Source organism: Xenopus laevis, chromosome 9_10S (genome assembly GCF_017654675.1).
Source record: "Xenopus laevis strain J_2021 chromosome 9_10S, Xenopus_laevis_v10.1, whole genome shotgun sequence".
Classification (NCBI taxonomy): Eukaryota; Metazoa; Chordata; class Amphibia; order Anura; family Pipidae; genus Xenopus; species Xenopus laevis.
The window spans coordinates 43,822,727-43,838,474 of record NC_054388.1 but is presented as its reverse complement, the minus strand read 5'-3'; the positions used below and the strand labels follow the sequence as shown (position 1 = coordinate 43,838,474).

Genomic DNA, 15,748 nt, shown 5'->3' with positions numbered 1-15,748 from the left:
CCAGCAACTTTGCAATATACATCACTGCAGACTTCTCATAATTTTTAATGGTTTGGAACAGTTCCCAAAGCCTAGCCCACTGCTCTCCTGCTGATCTCTCTGACTACTTTGCTAAGCTGCCTGACTACTGTTGCTTTGTATCAGCCGCCAGCTGTCCTCAGCCTGCATCCTCCAAACCCCACAATTCCCACAATCGCAGTGCAATGCATTGTGGGTTATGTAGTTTCTGCATGCTGTCTGCAAGCTGTGGAGAAGTTATTACAATTTGTAACATCAGTGTTTTGTCCATCCTTCCCTGCAAGGATTTCAAATGAGGCAGAAAGGGAAGAACTGTTAAATAGCTGGACTTCAGCATAGAAATGGCATTTATTCATACTTACTAAAAAGAAACAGGTAACTGTGATGGATATATTACGGGTTTCTGTGTTATGTGGGTCTCTTTATCAAATTTTGGTTTGGAAGCCGTAGTTCCCCTTTAATTATTGTTTATTATTAATTATTGTAGCCGTGTTATTTTAGTTTACTAGGTTCACTGGTCTTAGAAACCAGCCATTTGTTCAAGTCTCAGAAGAAAGGATGAATAAGAGAAGACCAGATCTTGTCCTATTCATGCTTTCTTTTGAGACTTGAACAAATGGCTGGTTGCTAAGGTCATTGAACCTACCTAGCAACAAGATTCATGCTCTATGTAACATGTGACTTACCTGCCAGATCTCTACCTTGTTTCACTGACCAGCAAAAAAGTACCCTTCCTTCATGCCCCTGGGCTACAGAGGTCACCCAGCTCTCAAGCCCTCTCCTCCCTGCTGCCCCACAGCCAATAAACTAATAAAAATCTTAAGACATTTGCTGGAATATAGAGATTTTCTGTTATTTGATGCTCAGTTTGAAACGGGGTCTGTGGCTGACAGAGGGGGGGGGATTAATTTCCGGCTTTGTGCAATGCCCAGTAACGCCAGTGATGGAACAGATAGAGCTTTTTTATCTCTATGAATAGTCACTTGTCAAGCTTGTTATTATTATTTTTTGGCTATTCTTTTGCACTGTTGGGCCCCAGCAGGGAGCCTTCGTATCACTTTACAGCCCGTGGAGACATGCACTGAATCAGCATATTTGCCTCTCTGGATATTAATTTGATTTCCTCTTAGTCCATGCAATATAATACTGAGGTTGCTGAATATGTCATGCATTGCACAGTTAAACTCTGTTATATACAGTTTGGGCATAGGACAGAGTTGACCCATAAACACATCACTGCTATTATCAGTATACATTGGGGCCATAAGGGCTACATTCTATGGGGAGCAGAATCCTGTCGTGTGAATAGGAGGGGAATACCCAGGAAGAGGTGACACTGAGGTGACAATGAGAGGGACAAGATTGGGGTGGAACACAATGAGTGACAGGGATATGATACACAATAGCAAAGCACCACAGCAGGTGGGGACCCAGTTTCATGTCACACTCTGGGGTGAGTTCTATTGTATGGATAGTGGCAGACGAGAGAAGCCCCTGTTGGTGCCAGTAGTATAAATGTGCAGGTGGTGGGGGGTCATTATTTGGGCAGATAAGATTTTGGCCATTGTCACACGTTAAATGGATTAATAAACAAACGTGATATTTCATGACGTACAAAACAATTAGGTATACTTGCCAATAATGGGGTTTAGAACAGGGAGGATCCAAAAAATATTATTATACTTTATTTATATAGCACTGACATATTCTGCAGCTATGTACTGAGATTATACAGCATGCCCATCATTCCCTGCATCAGTGGAGCTTGCAATCTAATTCCATATCTCATTCACACACTCATATCCTGTGGTCAGATATATGGGTAACCATATGTAACTCATATAAAATTTAGCAGCTGGTAGGTCTAGGCAGCGGCTGACAATCAAACTAGGCCAGGGATGGAACTAGTTGTAGGCAGAAGAGGCAGCTGCCTAGGGCGCAATAATAGAGGGGTGCTTGGCAGCTACCTCTAAAATTGTCTTCTGTCTACCCAGCTAGCTGGGTTTGCACCCCTTACTCTCCTCCCTCCTGTCACCTTATCCTCCCCACCGTCTCGTTCCCCTCCATCTAGGTTTGCATCCTTTTCCAGAAAAAAATACCGGCCTTCCTATATATTGATCATTTTTCCCTATTAATAACATTGGGATCAACCATAATTTTTACCGTCCAGGCCGGTAAATCACCAGCCAAGTGGCAACCCTACCTCCATCGTGTTCCCTGCCCCTCCTTCACATTCCCCTCCCCTCTGTTGCACTCTACCTCATCTGGTGCGCACGCAAGAGTAAACGCACGGGCATGAGGAGCGCACGGTGGCCAGCTGGGTTGCCTTGGGAGCCCGGTCAGCCTAACCTGGCCCTAAACTAGACCCTGGCATTTTGGGTGCACAGAGGTCCAAAGCCCCCCCACCAGCCCAATAGATAGTAACTGTCTATGGCACCTTAAAGCAGTCCCTCTGGCATTTGCCAGAACCCACAGATTGCCAGTCCGAGCCTGTTATTCTGTTTTATACAAGCCCTTGTCAAATAAAGGCTTTTTAAGGAATTCTTTCTGAACGTGTGGTGCTGTCTATCTGGGAGAATTGAATTTGTGGTTAACTCTCAGGGGGTCTGCAGGAAAGGGGTGTCCGGCAAGAGCCCACTTTCTCCTGCACCATTGCACCACCTGTGGGTACAGGGGCAGGGCTGCAGGAAATTAATGAATCTAGTTCTAAGGAGAAGGGAGAGTTCAGTAGGATGTACAGAGAGGGGTATAAACTGTGAGTGCAAATAGACGGGCATGTAACAGTTAGGGTGCTGTTCCCTGGTTGGTGCCGGGGGCAGTGTCAGACTGGGATGCCTGGGGCGCACCAGAAACCTTAGACTGTGGGCCCACCTTAGACCATGGACTCACTTTCCAAACTATTATTCCTCCTCTCCTCACTCAACCTCTTTATTATCCTAGTCTTTTATATCTACTTAATATATTCTTCCATTATTAAGCATTTGTTTCCCATAAAGAAATAGGGAATGACCATAAAATATGCTAAATGGTTAGAAGCAAAAGGCCCACTGACATCTGGGCCCACCGGGAGTATACCTGGAATCCCGGGGGGCTAGTCCGACACTGGCCGGGGGCCAGTTGAGGAACTATGAGACTGAAAGGCCATTTTGTTGTGCAACAGTTGCTCGTATCTGTGCTCATTCTAGTTGTGCTCTATGTGGAGTCATTGTACAGAATGCCATGCTCCATTCCTGTTATTTCCAACAAGTCACATCCAATCAAACCTGGAAGGTCTCCTCATTGGCCTTATTCTGTCCCTTCAGACCTATCACTCATACAATGGCCATTAGTCTGAGTTGGCATCCATCAGCCCATGTATGAGCATCTGTTGGTGATGACCCTACACATTCAAACAATATGCAACCCTCATTATATAAACTCAGTTACTGCAAGATCTTTAAGGAAAATAACATATACAGTAGGTGTTTAATGTCATGAACATACTGTATATTTATGTGGAATTGAGGGATAGCCAAAATCATTCAGATTATGTTTTACTATCCATAACATATACCATAACCAGACTTTGATCGTTGTTGTAATTTAATACTTGATTACGAATTTTTTCGGGCGAATTTTCGCGGGCGTTTCACGAATTTATTCGCTGACAATTTATTTATTCGCTCCGCAAATTCGCGCCTGGCGAATAAATTCGCCCATCACTACTGACAACTATCTCTGTTAAGCTGGCCATAGACGCAAAGATCCGATCGTACGAATCGAGGATTCGTACGATATTCGGACCGTGTGTCGAGAGTCCTGACATTTTTCGTTGGGCGGAGATCGGTCGTTTGGTGGATCGGACAGGTTAGAAAATTTCTGTCGGCTGCGGGTAATATCTCTGCGTGTATTGCCGATCGTATAATTTTCAGAGGGAGACTGTCACTAGCTTTGTCGGACATAACTTTCCTACGATTGCTGTCAGGGGCAGAATATCAGCTGATCTGTTCTTACTACTTCTGAATGGTAAGACTTTGATCTTTATGGTTAGTGGCAGGTCGGGAGATGAGAAAGTCTGATCGTATGTTGATTCGTATGATTGGATCTTTGCGTCTGTGGCCAGCTTTAGTAAACCACCCTCACTGTGGATAGGTCATATTGATGTGACAAGGGCATCTGAAGTTCATTCCCAAAGCTGGAAATTAATTGGAATTAATATGCAAAGGAACCATTAGCTTTGTTCTTTATAGCATCTTCCTGCTGATGGCACTCATTGTCTGTTTGAAGCCTTGTCCCATGGAGAATCCAGAGGTATGTGGACTGGGGGAGGGAATGGAAAGGAAGAAGAAGCCTGAAGTGGTAAGTTGGTTGTGTTTTGGCCAGATTTGTGTGAGTGAGCATTTAGGGAATAGTGATCATAACATGGTCTCCTTTGAGATTCTGTTGCAGAAGCAATTCTATAAGGGAGTAACTAAAACACTAAATTTCAGACGTGCAAACTTTGACAGTATAAGGGCATCTCTGCAACATATTAAGTGGGAAATGCTTTTAACAGGGTTAAACACAGAACAAAAATGGGAAGTCTTTAAAATGCTGCTTAATAGATATACTTGTCAGTATATTCCACTTGTAAGCAAGGAACGTCGTTGCAAAGCAAAACCTTTTTGTTTCAATAGAAGCGTTGGTGTTGAGGTGGGTAAGAAAAGACGTGCTTTTAAGGCTTTCAAGTTAGCTGGTACAGCCAAAACATTTATAAGGTACAAGGAGGCCAATAAATCATGCAAAGAAGCTATAAGGCAAGCTAAAATTGCTATAGAAAAGGATATTGCAGCAAGCCGTAAAAAAAATCCAAATTTATTTTTTAAATATGTTAATAGTAAAAAAATGAAACAGAAAGGGGTGGGACCCTTACTATCAGAGGGGGGTCAGCTGGTTGATGAAAACAAAATAAAAGCACAGATTTTTCTGTCTACACAAATGAGGAACCAGTAAGTGAAGGTTTCCTTCTTAACATTCCCAATTCTAGTAATACAACTAATGATGCATGGTTCACACATGAAGAAATTCAAAAGAGACTAGAACATGTTAAGATTAACAAAGGTCCAGGGCCAGATCGTATTCATCCCAGGGTACTTAGCAAGCTTAGCTCTGTGATTGCCAAACCTCTTTACTTAATTTTTCAGGATTCATTGAGATCTGGCATAGTGCCAAGAGACTGGCGAATTGCTAATGTGGTGCCTCTATTCAAAAAAGGATCCCGTTCTCAGCCTCAAAACTATAGGCCAGTTAGTCTGACGTCAGTGGTAGGAAAGCTTTTCAAAGGGTTAATAAAGGATAAGATACTGGACTTCATAGCAAATCATAATACTATGAGTTTGTGCCAGCATGGTTTTATGCGTAATAGATCTTACCAGACTAACTTAATTTCTTTTTATGAGAATGTAAGTAGAGACCTCGATTCTGGGATGGCAGTGGATGTGATTTACTTAGACTTTGCTAAAGCATTTGATACAGTGCCACACAAAAGGTTACTGGTTAAATTAAGGAATGTTGGCCTGGAACATAGTATTTGTACCTGGATAGAGAACTGGCTAAAAGATAGACTACAATGAGTGGTGGTAAATGGAACATTTTCTAATTGGACCAGTGTTGTTAGTGGAGTACCGCAGGGCTCTGTACTAGGTCCCTTGCTTTTCAACTTGTTTATTAATGACCTGGAGGTGGGCATTGAAAGTACTGTTTCTATTTTTGCAGATGATACTAAATTGTGAAGAACTATAGGTTCCATGCAGGATGCTGCCACTTTGCAGAGTGATTTGTCTAAGTTGGAAAACTGGGCAGCAAACTGGAAAATGAGGTTCAATGATAAATGCAAGGTTATGCACTTTGGCAAAAATAATATAAATGCAAGTTATACACTAAATGGCAATGTGTTGGGAGTTTCCTTAAATGAGAAGGATCTAGGGGTCTTTGTAGATAACAAGTTGTCTAATTCTGGGCAGTGTCATTCTGTGGCTACTAAAGCAAATACAGTTCTGTCTTGCATAAACAAGGGCATTAACTCAAGGGATGAAAACATAATTATGCCTCTTTATAGGTCCCTGGTAAGGCCTCATCTGGAGTATGCAGTGCAGTTTTGGACTCCAGTCCTTAAGAGGGATATAAATGAGCTGGAGAGAGTGAAGAGACTAAGTGCAACTAAATTGGTTAGAGGGACGGAAGACTTAAATTATGAGGGTTTACTATCAAGGTTGGGGTTGTTTTCTCTGGAAAAAAGGCGCTTGCGAGGGGACATAATTACACTTTACAAGTACATTAGAGGACATTATAGACAAATAGCAGGGGACCTTTTTACCCATAAAGTGGATCACCGTACCAGAGGCCACCCCTTTAGACTAGAAGAAAAGAACTTTCATTTGAAGCAACGTAGGGGGTTCTTCACAGTCAGGACAGTGAGGTTGTGGAATGCACTGCCGGGTGATGATGTGATGGCTGATTCAGTTAATGCCTTTAAGAATGGCTTGGATGATTTCTTGGACAGACATAATATCAAAGGCTATTGTGATACTAAGCTCTATAGTTAGTATAGGTATGGGTATATAGAATTTAATTAAAAGTAGGGAGGGGTGTGTGTACGGATGCTGGGTTTTCATTTGGAGGGGTTGAACTTGATGGACTTTATCTTTTTTCAACCCAATTTAACTATGTAACTATGTAGATATCAGTCGGGGGGAAGCCCGTCGGAAGGCCCCATACACGGGCCAATAAGCTGCCAACTTGGTCTGTCCCTCCCAGCAGTCAGGTTCTGACTTTGCTGGAGGAAAGCGAAGACAGGCGCGTAATCTCCCAATGTGCCATCAGCCTTGGCTAAGAGAGACCTAAGTTTGATTCATATGGCAGCTCCTCAAGCAAGTTAGTAAGTGAGTGGAGGAGACCGTTTGGGGTTTAGGTTGGGTGCCTTGTGGGCCTATACTACTTGTCTAAGGCCAGATCATCCTGCTGCAATCCACAGGCTGATTTGAGCCCTCAAACTCTCAAACCCTCAAACTCTAGCAAACTCCTTTTCTGTGTTCTCATCCAGAAGCCTTGTGTCGGCTCTGGCATGAACACACTCGGCAGATTTTGGCTCGAAATGCGAAGTCTCACGTTTCTTCGCCGAAAACCGATGAGGAGCCAATTAGCAGACAGGCAGGGGACCAGCCAGAAGTGCTGTACTAATCAGGGAAATGCTGGGTCCATGTTGGAACAGAAAAGTGCAGCAATATATTTTTTAAAGTGCATACTTTACGTACTTTGCATACTCCACCTTCACTTGATGAATGACCTGTTTAGTTTTGGTGCAACCATACACGTGACACTGTACTGCCTAGGTTTGGTAACATTTCTGTCAATTGTATATTTTTCCCTTTGTGACCTTAGTTTTGTAAATATTGTTTTCTTGGCATCTGGCAGCTGCAACGAGATGTGTGATAAGCTTCAGTATTTCTAAGCGCGCAGACTGAGTGCATGTTTGGGTCACATTGGATTATCCACAGGTCACAATGGAAGGAACAGCTGTTCTCCAACATTAACGTTTCGTCTTCTCTCGCCTTTTCAGAGCAAAATTCAGAAATCAGATTTCATTGTCTCAAGGGGATGGGGGGGGGGGTAAAACCATTTCAGAGATCTGTGCAAATTATGTTCCAAATACACAGCCGGCTTTGATTTATTGCTGATAATCTTCCTATACGAATTTATATTCCCTTCTCGCTAATAAAACCCAGGGGGGCAAATGAAATCCAGTTGTTATCATCCATCCATAAACTGAAATACATAAATATATTTTCCTTAGTGGTGTTACACAGAGACTCTGTACGCACAATGTAGAGAATTGTGCTTCATTGTTTTTTCACAGGTGATTGCAACTGATGGAAAGGGAAGCAGACCCCGCAGTGGGTGAGCAGGAGGCGGGCCCCAAGTGGGTGTGGGGGCCACTGGGGTTCTAGCCTCCATGGGTCTCTTAAATCCTAGCCCAACCCTGTCTGATGGCTAGGGATGTAGCGAACTGCCGATTTGGTGTTCGCGAACGCCGTTCGCGAACACCGGCAAAAAATGCGAACGTTCGCAAACAGTTCGCGAACTTCGAACACCCGCTAAAATCGTTCGAATCGAACGATCGAAGCATTCGATCGAATGCTTTTCATTCGATCGAATGCTTACAATCGTTCGAACGAATGGAAATCGTTCGATTTTTAGCGGTCGAAGGAATTCGAATGGTCGAATGGTTGAACGGTTTGTATTCGAATCGAACGCGAACTCAAAATGCGAACGTCGCGCGACGTTCGCGAACATTCGGCGGACGCGAACGGTCGAAGTTCGCGCGAACAAGTTCGCCGGCGAACAGTTCGCTACATCCCTACTGATGGACTGCCCACCTGATAGCTGGCTGAGTTAGATATCTTGCTCATTGATAAAGTCCTTTTCTGGAAGCATATGCAGGTTTACAGTATGATTTGATTGTTGGCCAGGGAAATAAAATCGTTGGATCAGCCTGATATGGTCACACTCACCCATATTCTGGGGCAAACTGGTTAGCATGCTTGTTTGGTGACCTTGCCAAACAAGTCACTCTTTTGATCAGTGATCCCCAACCAGTGGCTCGAGAGCAACATGTTGCTCACCAACCCCTTGGATGTTGCTCCCAGTGGCCTCAAACAGGTGCTTATTTTTTAATTCCTGGCTTGGAGGCAATTTATGCTTACATTAAAAAAAAACTAAACAGAGCCTCATATAGGCTGCCAGTCCACATAGAGGCCAAATAGCCAATCACAGCCTTTATTTGCCCTGCCCCCATGAACTTTTTTCACGCTTGTTTTGCTTCACAACTCTTTTTAAAATTGAATGTGGCTCCTGGGTAAACATAGGGATGGGCGAATTTGACCCGTTTATTTTTGCCAAAAATTTGCACGCCGGCGAAATGTCGCAGACGCCCATTAAAGTCTATGGGCGCCAAAAAAATTTTGCTGCGCTTTTTTTTTTTGATGCGTCTTTTTTTTTTTTGATTCGCAACGCCATACAAGTCTATGAGCGTCAATTCCAAGGTGAAACAAGGCGAAAAAATTTGCCTGTCCTAAACAAGTTTGAAGACCCCTGCTTTAAATGTGGCCAACTTTATTGTATAGGAATGCTTGGGATCTGGTGGTTCCCCTGCGTACGGGGTCTTTCCATAGCGCCTTAGGCTAGGGCCACACAGGGCCGAAATCAGCTTGTTGAAATCAGCAGGCCGATTTCAGCCCTTACCGCCGGCAGCAGCCTCCCTCTTCTGTTTGTGTCTGAAATCATTGTGCCGGCTCTGGCACAAACACACATGTGGGATTTCGGTGAAGATACTTTGCATTTCGCTCCAAAATCCATGGGGTGTGTTTGTGCCAGAGTGATCCTAGCCTTTAAGTTGCTAAAAAAAACATTAAAATGGCACATAATAATCTATTACTATGAAAGGACCCTCTACAATTCACCTTTAAGTCTCTCATGCAAACCACTTTCTTGTTGCTAGGATAGACTCGATCCTAAAAACCAGATACCTACTTAAACTGAATAAGGTGTTTAGAGATAATAAACGTCATACCTGTATTTATCCACTGATCTATCTATCTCCCTGCCTGTCTGTCCTATTTGTCTTTCTCTGTATATATGTCTTTTCCACATATCCCACTTTCCCAGACTTTGTACATCCCTACACAAAGCTGAGGCCAAACCTTTGATATATCCTCCAAAGGTAACTATGAGCTGAAGTGGGGGATATTCTTAGTGGAATTCTTGGCTTAAATGCAGTCTTCAGCTCCTGTCTGCTCACTTCAGTTGATATTGTCCATCCCGAGCCAATGTACTGTACTGTAGCGTGTAATGTTTTTTTCGAGCTATGAAGGATGCACATTGTCTCAACATCCTGCTGGAAAGGCACTGTGTTAGTGCAAAACATTTATTTTAGTGCAGAACATTTATTTCTACAAGAGAAAAAAAGGTAAAATTAAAGGGACTATGAACTGCTGAAAGCTGCCATGTGCAATTGTTTCCTTGGGTCACCAATAGATGTATTTGTAAGGGTCTTTCCATTAAAACCAGAGTGAAACCAGAGTGTTCATTTGTTCCTTTGAAGTCCATCATCCTTCCTGTGTACAATGCCGAGGTCTGGCTCAATGGGCGCTTGGAGTCTGTTGCACAACAAGATTTTGATGGCTGCCTGGAAGTCTCCATCTACAATGATGCCTGTAATGTAGGTAACGTTCCACCAGATGCACAAATACTTGCTTTTGTACTACTCTCTTACTATTATTGTCTTGTTGTGTTATAAATACAGGTTTCTTTTGTCCAAATATATTTATCTTGTGGAAAGTCTCTCTGGGAAAACAACATTTTTTTCCAGCTAAAGCGTATGGTGGCAGCTCTTAACATGTTGTCTTTATCTCCCTGAGAGCACTTAATGGATGTGTAATACAGTTGTCTGAATGAGCAACGTGTGTAATGTAGCATTCATATTCCCTCGTTCCATTTTGTTGGTGCTCATGAACACCAGGACTTGAATTTCAGGTCGGAGTCTTACAGAGACACACACATGCACAGATTGGGGCCAACAATTTCCACTGAGCTTTCTTATCAGTCCCTTACAGTTGGCATTGACCAATGCAACCAATATAATTCTAGTGCCACACAGGGACTGAAATCAGCCTGCTTAAATACACTTGCCGGTATGAGCCTGTACAGAGGCAGTAGTCTCCTTTTCTTTTCACCAGGCTGATTTCGGCCCCTGTATGGTACTAGGCTAAAGACCAATGCATCACAATGCAAAATCTGAGCCTTGCCCCAATTTTGTTCCTCAAGCCCATGTCAACACAAACTTCTTGTTCCCACTCTCTTTCTAACCTGTGTGTCCCTAGCCCATTTGGTTTGCATGTTGGGCCTTCATTTTCTGAATGATTGTGTTTGTCTTTTAGTGCCACACCCATAAGTACCAGGGCTTGATATCATCCCCCTGCAGTTATAAGTCTACTTTTTACTGAGTGCCCCCTTCTGATTCCCAAAGGAGGTATAGAGCTATCACCCTCTGCTATATGTATTGGCAGTGATGAGTACCATATTTCTATGCTTTTGACAGCCCAGCCTTGAGACAGACCAAGAACTCCTCCTGGAGCTTGTAGCATGTTCATCATGTACAGCAGCTCAGTCCTGGCAGTAATTGATTTTTATATCATTTTATACCTCTTTCTATAGGATGGCACTGCTCAGAAAATAGAAAACTGGAGAGACAGGCTTGAAGGACAGGGCATCACTGTCATTGTTGGGAGCCATAATTCTTCCCAGCCAAGATGAGGTATTTAACTACTTTAATTGTACATTTAATGGTACCTGGTCTGATAAACAGTGATTGGGAACCTAAGCCGTGGGTGAGACTAGAACACTAACGGCTGCTTACAGAGAGAGGGCCAAGGAGCTGGTAAATCAAGCACTCTGATAGCAACTTATAGTGGAATGTAAAGCTGAACATACATGATCAGATTTGGTCAGACAGTTTGGTTAATTTCGATTGTATAGACCAATCATGTGGACATGTGTGGCTAGTCATGGGGCCCCTCATACCACTATGCTGTGATCCTTGTGGAATGAGGATTATCAACCCTGAAAGAACTACTAGACAGCGCCCCCCCACACACACAAGTTAAAAACGAAAATTGGTGGCCAAGGTCCACCACAAGTTAAAAAAAACATTGGTGGTCAGCCCCCTCCCCACAATTTAAACAAAAATCATTGGTGGCCAGGGCCCCCTTCCTACAAGTTAAAAAAAAATCATTGGTGGTCAGGGCCCCCCTACAGATAAAAAGGGGTCCCCCATACTTTACTTACTAGATTAACAGTCCTATCATAGAAGTGCAGACTTCAGAAGGGAGGATGAGAGCTTAGGTGCCTGCCTATTCTTTCTGTACTGCCGATACGTCACAGAAAGTCCAGGTACAGTTGCAGAGGGATTGGATGGGTCAAGTTTGAATTTCTCCAGCCTATCCAATCCCCATGCAGCTTTCCTGGTAGAATTCAGTGGCCAATCAGCAGTAAAGGAAAGCTGATCCCCCCACCAGGGGCATAACTACAGAGGAAGCAGACCCTGCAGCTGCAGGGGGGCCCAGGAGGTATAGGGGTCCCATGAGGCCATAATTCATATACAATTTCAAGGGGTCGGTTGAACAAGTAAGTGCAGCACGACAGGGCCCCCCTAAGCCACAAAAACCCACAGGGCCTGGGACAATTGTCCCCTCTGATGGTGGCCGTGATAGCAGCACACAGTGGAAGGAGTTTAAGGGGCACATTTACTAAGGGCCGCCAGATAACCATTCGACCATTCGATAATTGAAGTACTGTCTCTTTAAAAAAAACTTCGACTTCGCCACCTTAAACCTGCCGAATTTCTGTTTAGCCTATGGGGGACCTACTATAACCTATATAAGCTTTTGGCTAAGTGGTTGAGAAGTCTAATTTTTTTAAAATCGTTCGAATCGTTTGAATCAAAGGATTTAATTGTTTTTAATTCGATCGAAAACGGGCATATTCCATCGAAAAAAAACTTTGACTATCGTACTACTTAAATTTGTTGGTTGGATTTCGAAGTATTTTCACTTCGAAATTCGACCCTTGGTAAATGTCCCTAAAGTGTATAACTAAAGCAGCGAACTTGACCAAAACAGTGATGGCGGCTTACATGGGGAGGGACTCAAGCAGTGGGCTGGACTCCAGTACTTTTTCTTGCATTACAGGAAGGAGCCTTGACTTTTTTAATGGTAGCTTTTAAGACAGAAAGTGGTATAAATCTGAAGCACTGAAGTAGTAATGTTCTCTAATTTACCATTCAGTATAATTATGTCTTATCTATTAATTAGGGTTGCCACCTTTTCCGGAAAAAAAATACCGGTCTTCCTATATATTTATCTTTTTTCCCTATTAATAACATTGGGATCAGCCATCATTTTTACCGGCCAGGTGGCAACCCTACTATTAATCCATGAGGTCATTTAACCTGCATCTCCCATTTACATTGTATTGATGTTCTGAGATTACTTTAAAACTGGGGATACACGCAAAGATATAGTCGTACTTCATTTTTAGATCGTCTGTGGGCTCAGAATAATTATCCCAACATTTTTAGTACCATGGTGATCGGTGGTTTAGGTGAATGGAAAGGTCAGAAGATTTCTGTTGGTTAATAATACATTTGCATATACTGCATGTCTGATGATATCCATGGGTGACTGTCACTATTCTTGGACATAACTTTCATATGTAAAAGTTCAATTAATGGCCAGAATATCGTCAGATTTGTTATTTTTCCTACATATTTTAATCTGAATAGTTAGTTGTAGATCATTACATTGAAACGAACAATCCTTCATGGTACAAAGAATAAAATCTGCACATCTATGGCCAGCTTAAAGCTATATAGAATAAGGACAAACTGCAAATGTTCTTACCGCTGCCTACCTCCTACTGCGTGTTGAGTTTAAAGTGAAGGGGATACAACTTCGCCAGTGTCTGTTTGCAGAGCAAAGTGCTAATTTTTGCATTCTTATTACACAATATTGAAAGGAGAGGCCATTTCTGCTTGAATGATGAACTCTGTGTGACAAGGAGCTTTATTCCAATGTAAATTTCCTTTTAGCAGAATTTCTCCCCCTTGGCTATTAATCAGGGAACACAGATCCTTTCTCCAGCAAAAACATAAACTCTGTATATACATTATGTATTTAAACGCGTGAGAGCCGAATTTGATGACTGACAGACACCACCCCTTCCTCTCCAAACCCATTCTATTCTTAAACATTCCCACATGACGTTTGTGCTGGGTATGGGCTGCATTTGTCAAACTTTAGAAAAAGCTAATTTTGGCCCCAAAAGGGATACCACGTTTTTTCTTTATTTACATATTTTTTGGCCAAGGCTTTATACATGTGTTTTGCTGGCTTGTTAGCAGCTTGAGAACTGGCATAAACCATTTTTTCCTATGGGAGAATTTTTATAGGCGTTGATGAGCAAAGCTGGCTGTACATGGGCTGTGAACTCTGCCAACTTGGAGGATAAGCAATTGGAATAGCCCTAGTGAGTGGCAAAGTTGGACAATGATCATTTCCAGTTCTAAGTGCAAAGTGCACAAATGGACGCAAAACTGATTACACATTGACACAATTGCTAAAGTCAAAGCTCCTGTAGTGGGTTGCATCAGTGGCCGCAATTTGTACCAGAGCCATCCTTTTGGATTGCAAAAATGATGCTGGAATTCTGGGGGAAAAATCAGGGAAACTGTTTCCAAAACTTCATTCATAATTGAGGCTTATTGCCATGTCAGCAAACAGGCAAGAAGGTTCTTTTTTCCTTAAAATTGCAGGCCAAAGTTGCAGCAAATGTTCCCATTTCTTTGGGCCACTTTGTATGTGTTGTGTGAGTGTGTACCCAAAATGCTCTTTTTGCAACACTATTTGTTGTGTGTTGTTTTGTAACTTAACTTGTAACCAGGTCCGGACTGAGAATTAAAATAGGCATTTCAAGTACACAGAAGCCCAATCAGCCCACACAGAGGCCCAAACAGCCCCCACCAGCCCACTAAATGCTGACTTTCTATGGGACCTTATAGCAGCCCCTCTGGCATTTGCCAGAACCCACAGATTGCCAGTCCGGGCCTGCTTGTAACCCATCTGCTTTGTGGGGCACTAATGAGGTTGCTGCAAACCAGATTAACGCATTCCTTCACTGTATCTCCAGCTACTAAATGGGATTTGTGTTTATTTGGTTAAAATGTTTAAACAGGGTTTTTGCTAAAATATGGGATCGCTCTCCCTCGTTCCACAGTGAGGAATGTTAATATTGTGTTGGAAATTACATTTTCCGGGCTGCCGCCATAGTAACAGAATTTTTCCTTTTTTGTTTCACAAAAGTTGCTAATCCTAACCGAAACCACAACTGTTGGCCCAAACGCAGGAATTTATTTCCACCTCAAACCAATATCAAACAAAAGGCAGCAGCCCCACTGATATATAGTTATTTCCCCTGTCCTGGGTGCATCCAAGAGAGTTTTTTCCAAGCCGTTTCCGTGGGGCGAGATCCATTAGTGAGATGGGAGCTGTCAGGCCCAGCTGTTCCCAGCATGTTAGCCAGACCCGCACCAGATGTGCTACAAGTTTAATTAGTTTGTTGCAAATACAAATATTATTGCAGTGATCGTATCTGTGAAATCTGAGTCCTGTGTGTCTGCATTTGGCGGGGGAACATTAGAGAATTTGTAGTTTTCCCATGCAGAAACTGTAACCTTCCAGAAAAGCACCAGGCATGGGGATTTTATGGCATTCTATGAGTCAAACAAGCAGGGACTGCTGCAGTTTTCCCACATGCCAAATTTGATTCCAAGAATCTGGGCAGCTGACTTCCAAATGCTAGTCCAATGATATCTCGGCTCAGTCGTGCCATCTTCAATGAAGCACTGCCATGGGTTGATTGGCCATGACTACACTGGACCCTTACATTTAAAGGACAAGGAAAGTTATATTTACTCTGGGTGCCAGTCTGTGAATTCACCCTTCAGTGAATATAATTACTAATTTTCAGAGTCTGGGCCGGTCTTTCTCTTCATTGAAAAGTGCACTAGCCTGATACACATCTATGTAAGCTCCGGCATCGACATCTTTGATACGTTTATTTTATCTTTCATACATTATCCAGGTGTTGCATGCAATGCATG

The 15,748-nt window shown here is 42.8% G+C and overlaps 1 pseudogene; it reads left to right on the top strand.

Moving 5' to 3' along the window:
• Positions 1-4,062: 4,062 nt before the first annotated feature.
• The window catches only part of LOC108702224, a 112,613-nt pseudogene continuing 100,927 nt past the window's right edge, over positions 4,063-15,748 (top strand).